Below are 10,007 nucleotides of genomic sequence, written 5' to 3'. Positions count from 1 at the left end.
CATAAGGTAAAAGGTAAAGGTAAAGGTACCCCTGCCCGTACGGGCCAGTGTTGCCAGACTCTGGGGTTGGTGCGCCCATCTCACTCAAGAGGCCGGGGGCCAGCGCTGTCCGGAGACACTTCCGGGTCACGTGGCCAGCGTGACATCGCTGCTCTGGCCAGAGCCAGAGCCGCACACGGAAACGCCGTTTACCTTCCCGCTAGTATGCGGTCCCTATTTATCTACTTGCACCCAGGGGTGCTTTCGAACTGCTAGGTTGGCAGGCGCTGGGACCGAACGACGGGAGCGCACCCCGCCGCAGGGATTCGAACCGCCAACCTTTCGATCGGCAAGCCCTAGGCGCTGAGGCTTTTACCCACAGCGCCACCTGCGCCCAGATAGGCGTTGCATAAGCAAGCCATTAAACTCAGCTGGATTTGGGAACCTTTGGCCCACCTAGTGGTGTTGAACTACAGCTCCCATCAATATCTGGTTCCCCACACCTGAGCTAGAAAACCCCCAACCTGGTGCCTGTTAGGTATTATTTTATCTCCTGACTTCTATCAGCCCTAGATAGCATGGTCAGGAGTCGATGAGCATTGTCAAATACTGTAAGGAACCAGGTTAGGGAAAGCTGAGCTGGATTACAAGGGAAATAATGTTTCTTTGGCTGGAAATTGCAGTCTAATATCAGAATTAGAGTGGGGTGGATACATGGGCTCAGGCAACGTCAAATTTAGCAACCTTCATGACCTTCATGTACTGCCCTAGTTCTCTGTCGGCAATCAATGTGCAGCTCACTGGGAGAATTCAAGGCAGAACTAAGACTTCCTTGTGTTAGGACACATTACCCTTATGCATAGTATGCCTTCGGTTTCTCCCTACCAAGTTTTTCTCTTCTGCTATTCCAGTTGCATGATCTTTCCTGTCCATTATTTTCTGCAGTAGGCAGTTGTCTCTTTTAATCTGACTAGAGCAGCACAAAACACCTGACCTGGTTGGCTTTTTCCATTGTTTAGCCTGATCTGTTTGAACAAATGGATGCTGGTAGAAAACACTAGGTTTGATCTGAAAAGAGGCTTTCAATTTTTTTTTTTAGTGCCTGATCTTTAAAAAAAAAATGAAATAAAAAAATATATTTTCTCAGAAGGTGGTCTGTCATTTTTTGGATAAGCAGAATACAAAAATGCTAAAAGGCAATGGTTTATCAATGCCTATAAGCTCATTACTGGCCTGTCAGTTTGTCTTAACAATCAAAGCTGAGACACTTCACTAGATCCCCAGAAAATATAATGGCAACTTATTTCAGAGAAGCAATGCTGTATTGTTTTTAACACTTGATTGAAAGCCGCCCAGAGTGGCTGGGGAAACTCAGCCAGATGGACGGGGTATAAATAATAAATTATTATTATTATTGAGTTGATAGCACTGTTTTTAATACTTACTTGGGGAATGGGGAGTCAGATGAGATTTTTTTTTTTAGACTTTCTGCTTTCAGTAGAGTGTAAGGTAGCACTTAGCTTTGAAGTAAGACCTGGAAGACCAGGGTTCGAATCCCCACTCGGCCATGGAGCTCTCTGGGAGACCTTCGGTCACTGCCTCAGCCCTAACCTACCTCATAGGGTTATTGTGGGGATTAAATGAGGAGGGGGTGAACCATGTGTGCTATGTGTGCTCCTTTGAGGGAAAAGGGTGGGATATAAATGCAATGAATACATAAGTGTGTTGGGGTAAAGTGCATCTTAAATAGGACTTTTGGGCAAACACAACTTTGGATTTATCCACACTTACCTTTTGTCCTCTTTCAAGACTCAGGTTCACGTTTCAAACCGTCAGAACACCCTTTTTTCCCCTCATGAAAACCTGTTCTTTAGCTCTCAATCAGAGCAAACAGCAATTTGGTTTTTCTGTGGGTTGCCATTTGCTCCATCGCAACATTAAAAAGGGGGGTTTGTGGGGAAAGCTCTGGATGGGAAAAACGGTGCTCATACACAGAGCTTTAAAGCATGAACTCTGCATGGAAAGAGCAGAGGGAAAGTATGAATAAGCCCCATATTTTGCCCTTTGATATCTAGCAGCTCATTGCCTGCTGCTTTCCACTTGGAATTTCAGGACAGGGTTGGTATCACAATTGGCAATTCAGGGTTTCCCAGCATCTGCTTTCAGAAGTGGTACATAAACAAATTTGTTGGGCCTGCCTGCTGTGAAGCTATCTTCATGTGAGCCAGGATGTGGACTTGGAGCAGGAATAGCTGTGTTTGAGCTGGTTTACTTCATTGAAGCTTACCTTTGGACTTCTCAGCTCAGCCTACCACACAGGGGTGTTGTGGGAGTAAGATGCAAGGGCAAACCTTCCTTGGAGATTGGATGGCCATCTGTCATGAATACTTTAGCTGGGATTCCTGCATTGCAGGGGGTTGGACTAGATGACCCTTGGGTCCCTTCCAGCTGTAAGATTCCATGATGTGTGTCACTCTGAGCTCCCTGGAAGAAAGGAGCATTGCCATGCATTAACGTGCAATTGAATAATGACGCTCTCTCTCGCTCGCTCTGCATTTTGCACAAACATACCTATTTCCCCCTCTCAAAAGTCTCTGGGCTTGGCTGTTTGTTTTTCTAGGAATGTGGAATCTCTGCATCTTCAGATGTAGTTAGACTACAGCTCCCTTGGCTTAGCCATGCTGCCTGGAGCTACCAGGGGTTGGGAAACCACAAATATCTGGAGGACAAATGGACTGTCAGGAGAGAGATTAAACTACATTTATAATTTGTCTTTCTCATGAGGACTTCTGCTGATCTTACATGACCCAGAGATGGGATCTGTCCCTGCCAAAATATAAAGCCCTGGGGATCGAAAGCTCCCTGGCTCTACCCTTTCTTGATGGGCACAGTAACAGCATAGCAGAAAATCCCTCCAGGGTGATATATTAGGCAGGGACACTGAGGACATGTTTTATTGGGAGGTAGGTCTGGAGCACTATGACATAGACAGCGTGACTTGGCCTGTGGCAGCAAAAAGGCTAGTTCTGCCCATACCTCTTGGCATTTTTGGATCACGAGTTCTGGCCTGGGAATGGCAGGTAGATTCCCAGTCTACCCCCACTACTCTGTAAGAACTCTTAATTGGAGGCTTGCTTTGACTCAGTATAAATCTATCTCAGTTTTATTTACACTGAGAATGGGGAACTTGTAGCCCATCAAACGCTCCTGGACTGCAACTTACTCCATCTTTTACCTATGGCCATGTTGGCTGAGGCTGACGGGCAATGGAGTCCAGCAACATCTAGAAGACCCCAAGCTCCCCATCCCTGGTTTACATTGTCTGGCTGTGGTCTCCAGTGTTTCAGGCAGGGGTGTCTGTCTCTTTCTCTGCCCTACCCCAGGCTGAACGCAGAACATTTCACAAGGAAAGCAGGTGTTCAGCCCTTCCTTCTGGGGCCCATGGGGACTGCATTTAGACTGAACAAGCTGGACCCATCGTTTAGTCACCCCATCCATCACTGTGTGCCAGTAGGGTGAGAGAAGCAGTGTGGACTGGGCTGCAAGGACCAGATATACTCCAAACTCCAAACAAGGGCTCTCGTAACATGCTCTCAAGTGCTAGACTAGGCCGCTGTAATGAGCTCCTTTAAAGAGCTGAGGCGCTTCAGCCAGCACAGCATGTAGCTGGCAGGTTGCTCGAGGAGGCCTGGCATTCAGATCTTGTTGCACCAGTTCTGTCCAGTGGTGTTGGTTGCCCAATCATTTTCAGGCTCGATGCAAAGTGCAACTTAATAAAGTGAGCAAACGTTTCGCACCACGGTTAGTTAACAACACAGTTTTGTACGGACCTAGTGTCCACAGAAGAAAAATAAATCCTCGTGCTCGGCATAGAATCATAGAATTTTTGAGTTGGAAGGGACCCTGAGGATCATAGTCAAATAATTAGGGTTGCCATATGTCCTCCTTTTCTGGGACACGTTCTCTTTTTCATGCGTCCTAGCGATCCAAAGTTAAAAGCAGAAGTTGGCAAATGCATCCTCTTTTTTTGCTCTTCAAAATATGTCAGCCCACAGGTGACACATTTTCAGTTTTATTTTACTCATCCATTTAAAAACAGCTATCCATGTTTATCCATTTAAGGGACGCGGGTGGGGCTGTGGGTAAAACCTCAGCGCCTAGGACTTGCCAATCACATGGTCGGCGGTTCGAATCCCCACGGTGGGGTGCGCTCCCGTCGTTCGGTCCCAGCGCCTGCCAACCTAGCAGTTCGAAAGCACCCCTGGGTGCAAGTAGATAAATAGGGACCGCTTACCAGCGGAAAGGTAAACGGCATTCCGTGTGCTGCGCTGGCTCGCCACATGCAGCTTGTCACGCTGGCCACGTGACCCGGAAGTGTCAGCGGACAGCGCTGGCTCCTCGCCTATAGAGTGAGATGAGTGCACAACCCTAGAGTCTGGCAAGACTGGCCCGTACGGGCAGGGGTACCTTTACCTTTACCTTTATCCATGTTTAATCAATACATGTCAAGACAGCTTGTGCTATAGCAATTTAAACAACAACATTGCCAAGGAATATAACCCACAAAGCTGCAGCAAATATAGCAGGCCATTCTGTGCTCATTGCATTGCCAGCTTTGCACTCTCAGTTCCAATAGGGACCCCACAGTTCTGTGCCAGGGCTGGCCAGCTTGTGGCTCTCCTGTTGATGCTGGACTCCCAACTCCCATCCACCCCAGTTAGCACAGCCAATGGCCAGGGATAATGTGGGGGCTGTAGTTCAATGCTACCCGGAGGGAAAGGCCTCTGTTGACACCGTTCCTTCTCACAATGCAATCACGGCTGTTGCTGTCATGACAGGCGGAGAGGGCAGGGCACACGGGTGATCAGACAAGTCACATGTGATGCTCACTCGAAAGTCGTAGCTTGGGCCAGGTTTCCACTATCAATTCCGATGGGTCCCATGTGGGTGGAACGGCTGCGAGACAGATTGCAGCACCTCAAGCCGAGACCGGTGCAGTGTAGGTAGAGCAGGTGCTGACGCCGTTCCTTTGAACAATGCAACCCCACCACTGCTGCCATCATGCCAGTCTGTTATGCAGACAGGAGTGGAGAGGGTGGGACGCAACAAATGGCGATGAGACAAGTCACTGCCTCGTGGACCCACACCCAGTGAGCAACAGCCCCATTGTGCTTGCCTGGTGTGTCATCCAGCTGCAATGCTTTAAAAGGACTTGCTCTTAAAACATTCACAAGGTGATTTTCAAATGTCAGGGCACCAGTGAAACCTGAGAGATGCACTTTCCTTGTTAAATAGATAGGCTTGTCCCAGCCAAATAGCTCCAGTCAGCAGTTAGATAAAATCTCATTATGTGTTTTCCTGCTTTGCTGAAATGTCTTTGTTATCTTATTAACGCTCATCATTTCTCTGCTTCCTTTGCAGAGTCTGGAACTTCTGAGGGCAAAACAATCCCATCTAAAATACGTTTTTGTGGGGGTGGGGGGTGGGGTAGGGTGGATATTGAACCAATATTTTAATACTGCAATGACAAAAGCACGCAAACCCGTGGGGAGGGGAGATCCATTTTTTAATTAAAAAAAAAAACCCTAATTATTTCCCTACAGATGGGAAATTACCTCCATCCACCCACAATTTTGGGAAAATCCAGTGCTTGGCAAGGGACACTAGGGTGGCTGTTTAAACATCACCCCAAAAAGGACAAAGTTACAGATTTGCATTAAGAATGCATGTGCAAATTTATACAGACAGGTACAAATTTGGGAAATAATTTTTATAATTTAAATTGAGATACAGTCCATGTCACAATAGCAAGGAAGATTGTCCCCAGGTGAGCTGCATGTGCCTGCTCTGTCTGCTGCCCAGGTGCTGTTAACTGTTGATTGGCAATTTTAAGATCCCTCCCGCTCTCCTCCTTGTTAATACGCTTTGCCTTCAAGTCAGACTTGGACCAGACAGTCTTTCAAATAGTGAACTCCTTCAAACAGAGCATGAGTGGGAAAGCTTTTTGGCCTAGCAGGCCAGATCTTTACCCATCCCTTTGGTTCAACTTAGATGGGTGAGTGGGACAACCCACCTATCAACCATCTGGTATCATAGGGAGTTTAAGTGATTGGCAGGTCGATGGTACTGCCCACTTGTTGCAGCTGGCCAGTGAGGGTGAGGATAATGACTCCCCACCCAACAGCTGATGGGGACTCCCCAGCAGACAATCCAACTGCTTCTCTACCTGCCCCATACCTGACATCACATATGATGTACGGTATGGAACAGGTGGGTGTGGTTTGGAGGAAATGGCATAGCGAGCCAAATGAGGAGGCCTCACAGGCCAAATTTTGCCTGGGGCCCAGAGGTTCCCTACCCTTGAAACAGAGAACTGTCCTTTGACAACCCTTCAAATAAAGGACTGCCCTCTTTTTAGTAGGATATACAGCCATCTCAGGCTATGCAGATCTCTGGAGCAGTGCCAGATTTACGTATAAGCTAAACAAGTTTAGGGCCCCACTCTCTTGTGGCCCCCCAAAAAAAATTAAAGGAAAAAACTGGATGTATATTTCCAGAATATAAGATAAAAAACAAAATAAAACCTACATACAGCAACAGTGTTTTGTGTTGTGTAGGCTCCTATGATGTAAGTAATGGGCCCCGCCTGCTAGCCTGCTCCCTAAAATATCACTGGTTTGCTCATTTCTATATATAGGGTGCCTATATTCTGCATGGACTGGTTGCATGGCAACATGGAGAATGCAGCTGCAGACTGCAGTGCAGCACAGTTGAATGTAGGTCAAGCTGTTGTACCTGTTATCTAATACTAAAGAGTGCTTGTAGACTGATCAGGCAGCATAGACTAAGGGGAAGAGTCTTATACCTACTGACTGATTTCATGTAATACATAATTTATTTATTTTAATCCCATTATGGCTTTAGATACCTATTAGGTCTATAAATTATCATATAGCTTATATTCAACACAAAAAAGTGACAATTTGTTGTTGACAAAGGACAGCTGGACATATAACGGGCCCTATTACCTTCAGTAGCTTAGGGCCTCATCAAACCTAAATCCAGCACTGCACTGAAGGGCTGAAAGCCAATATCCCCAAACTCTCTTTGTGCTGCAAACACATACCCAGACAGTTACACTGTTATTTGCCAGCTATATCCTATGTTAGGAGAATTTCACTTCAATTTGCCGGGGATGTTCAGTGGGTGCCCTTTTATGGGGGCTGATTTTTTAAAAAAAAAATATGGTTTCTAGATGCAGAGATCATCCCTGGAATGAGAGAACCATTTGGGACAGACCCCCATCCCCCAAACTAAGGTTGGGCCTTTAAAGTCTGTGCATAAAAAAAAAAAAAATCAGAGGGGCATGTGAGGAGGTGTGAAGAGAGCTTGCTATGAACCCTGGAAGCTTTTTCCTTATCTTTGAGGTTCTGATGTGGGTTAGTGAACTCCTGTCCGTAATGAGGGTGCTTGAGGCTCTCCTCTGCTATAATATTCTACTTAGATTTTTATTTTATTTATTTTTTAAAAAAGAAGTTCCACCCTGTTCCAAAGGCTGAGGACAGTTTACACTTTGACAGCAGTTCTCCCCCTTCCATCCTGCTGACATGAAGCATCTACCATACTTCACAGTTTCACAAAGTGCAAAATAATAAGACCTCCCCCCCCAAAAAAAAACCCTGTAGAAACTACCCAAGATTAATCTTCCCTTCCAGTTATTATAACAGAAGAAGAGCTCTGCCGGGCCAGGTCAAAGGCCCATCTAGTCTAGCACTCTGTTCTCAATCAGATACCCATGGGAAGCCAGCAAGCAGTCTCGCCACTTGCAATTCCCAGAAAAGGCATGCTGACTCCAGCAGTGGAAGTAGACCGTAGCTATCTGTTCTGTTGGTTCTGTTCTATTTACTGCATTTTTATCCCACCTTCCTGCAAGGAGCTACACATAGTTCTCTTCCTCTCCGTTTTATCCTCACAACAACCCTGCGAGGTAGGTAGGCTGAGAGGTGGTGATTGTACCAAAGTCACCCAGTAAGCTTAAAGATGGGTATGGATTTGAACTTGGGTCTCCTAGGTCCTAGTCCAACACTCCACACCACACTGGCTATCATGGCTCGTCCCCTCACCTCACTCCCAAGGACATTACCTCCACATCCCTTTGTCTCTACACTGGGGCAGACCCTATCCAAAGCCCTAGATTCCTCTCTTTCACAGAGCTCACCTGTTTATTGAGCATCTATCCTACTGGTTTGAGCAGAGGTTGGGCAACTTCCTTTGAATGGACCCCACACTTCCTAGTGGTTTTCCCTGTTACTATCCTTCCTGCATTTGCCAGTGTGCAGTGGAAGACCTACCACAAAATATTGACGCCCTGGAAACAACCGGGATCTCCCTTTCTTCCATCTCTCTGGCGTCCCCAAAAAGAGCCACAGTCGTAATGAAACAACAGGACTTTTCTGACGTGCCACAGAGATTGATGGCTCGGCTTTGACCTACCAAACTGGTGGAGGCTTTCTGTGCAGAGGTGAGGCGAGAGATGTGGCAGGTGAAAGTGGTGGTGGTGTGTTTTCTGGGGAGAAAGGGAATGTCTTCTTCTACCTGCACAGCACCTGCATGTCAGAGGATTGCATAACGTTTTGTTCCTAGACATTCCGCTTATGGAACATGAAATTACGGCTATATCCAGACCACAATGTTTAAAGCCCATTTAAAATGTGTGGCTTCCACCAAAGAGTCCTGGGAACTGTAGCTTGATGAGGGTACTGGGAACTGAAGCTTTGTGAGGGATAAACTACAGTTCCCACGATTCTTTTGGGGAATCCGTGTGACTTAAAAGTATGCGGTGGAGGGGGCGTGTTGTGACCAAAGTCCTGGATTCTTTACAAAAGAGTATGTTGTGTCCAGTCCAGCCTTTCCTTCTAACTCAAACGACAGCTGTTTAATCAATCCCTTTTCAAGCCACTGATAGGGAATTGACCTCTGTGATGTTCCTGGCAGGGTCCCTCTGACCCCAAATCAGACATTGATCCTTGCTTCCATGCTGCCACCATTGCATATTTACCCTCCTTATCTCTGCCCACTATCAAAAGGCAGTTTCAGTGAGAACAGTGTCACCATGCCTTCAAAGCAAAGGCAAGCAACTTCAGTTCGTTCCGAGGGATGTTTATAGCTTGTCCTACATTTGGCTCCCAAATGCAAGGAGGAGTCAGCCGCCGTAAGGACACACCCATCTCTCCTTCCTTTACACACAAATAAGGCGGTGGAAGTATGGAACATCTGATTACTTTAAAGCATCTCTCCCTGCTCAGTACGCAATTAGAGGTTGTTTGAACTAGGTGCTCACTCTGCAAGGCTATAGGGTGATTCATGTAACTCCTGCTCTGCTAATGAATGTGAACTAAATTCATTAGCAGCTGGACAGAATGTTAACATGCATTCAGCTCTCCACTCTCCCATCCTCTTCTTCAGATCTCTAGAGTACAAGCTGAGCCAGTTTTTCCATATCAACAGCAATCGATGGTTCATATAGCAAAAATTCCCATATACTACTAACCCAGAAATCGTAAACTGCGTCGCAAAGGGTATAATTAAGACTCAGCAAAGGAGTTTCCTCCTTACCAAGTGCCAAGTGTCTTGTTCATCCTGCAGCAAAGCTGAAGCAGAGATTTCCCTGAGGTTCCTACAATGCCATGTGTTTATCATGGTTATTAATACTAGTAGTATTGGTTGGAAGTATTTTTATGCCACTCTTTAGCCCAAAAGGCTTCCAGCGTGACTTGCAAAAGACCAAGAAAAACAAGACATTCCCCAGTCAGCCATGATGTTCACTGGGTGACTAGTAATGGACCCGTTAGCTAGGCCTACCTCACAGAGATGTTGTAAGCACAAAATGCAAGGGCGGGGGGGGGGAAGAAAACCATGTAATTTACTGTTATGTACTTGTAAGCTTTGTAAGGATTCATATCCCGAAATGCAGCATGCAAATCACTGTAATCAACCAATCAATAATAAAAATGTTTGCCTTCTTGAAT

The sequence above is a fragment of the Podarcis gaigeae genome, assembly GCF_964106915.1.
Source record: "Podarcis gaigeae genome assembly, chromosome: 8".
Lineage (NCBI taxonomy): Eukaryota > Metazoa > Chordata > Lepidosauria > Squamata > Lacertidae > Podarcis > Podarcis gaigeae.
This window is presented reverse-complemented; position numbering follows the sequence as displayed.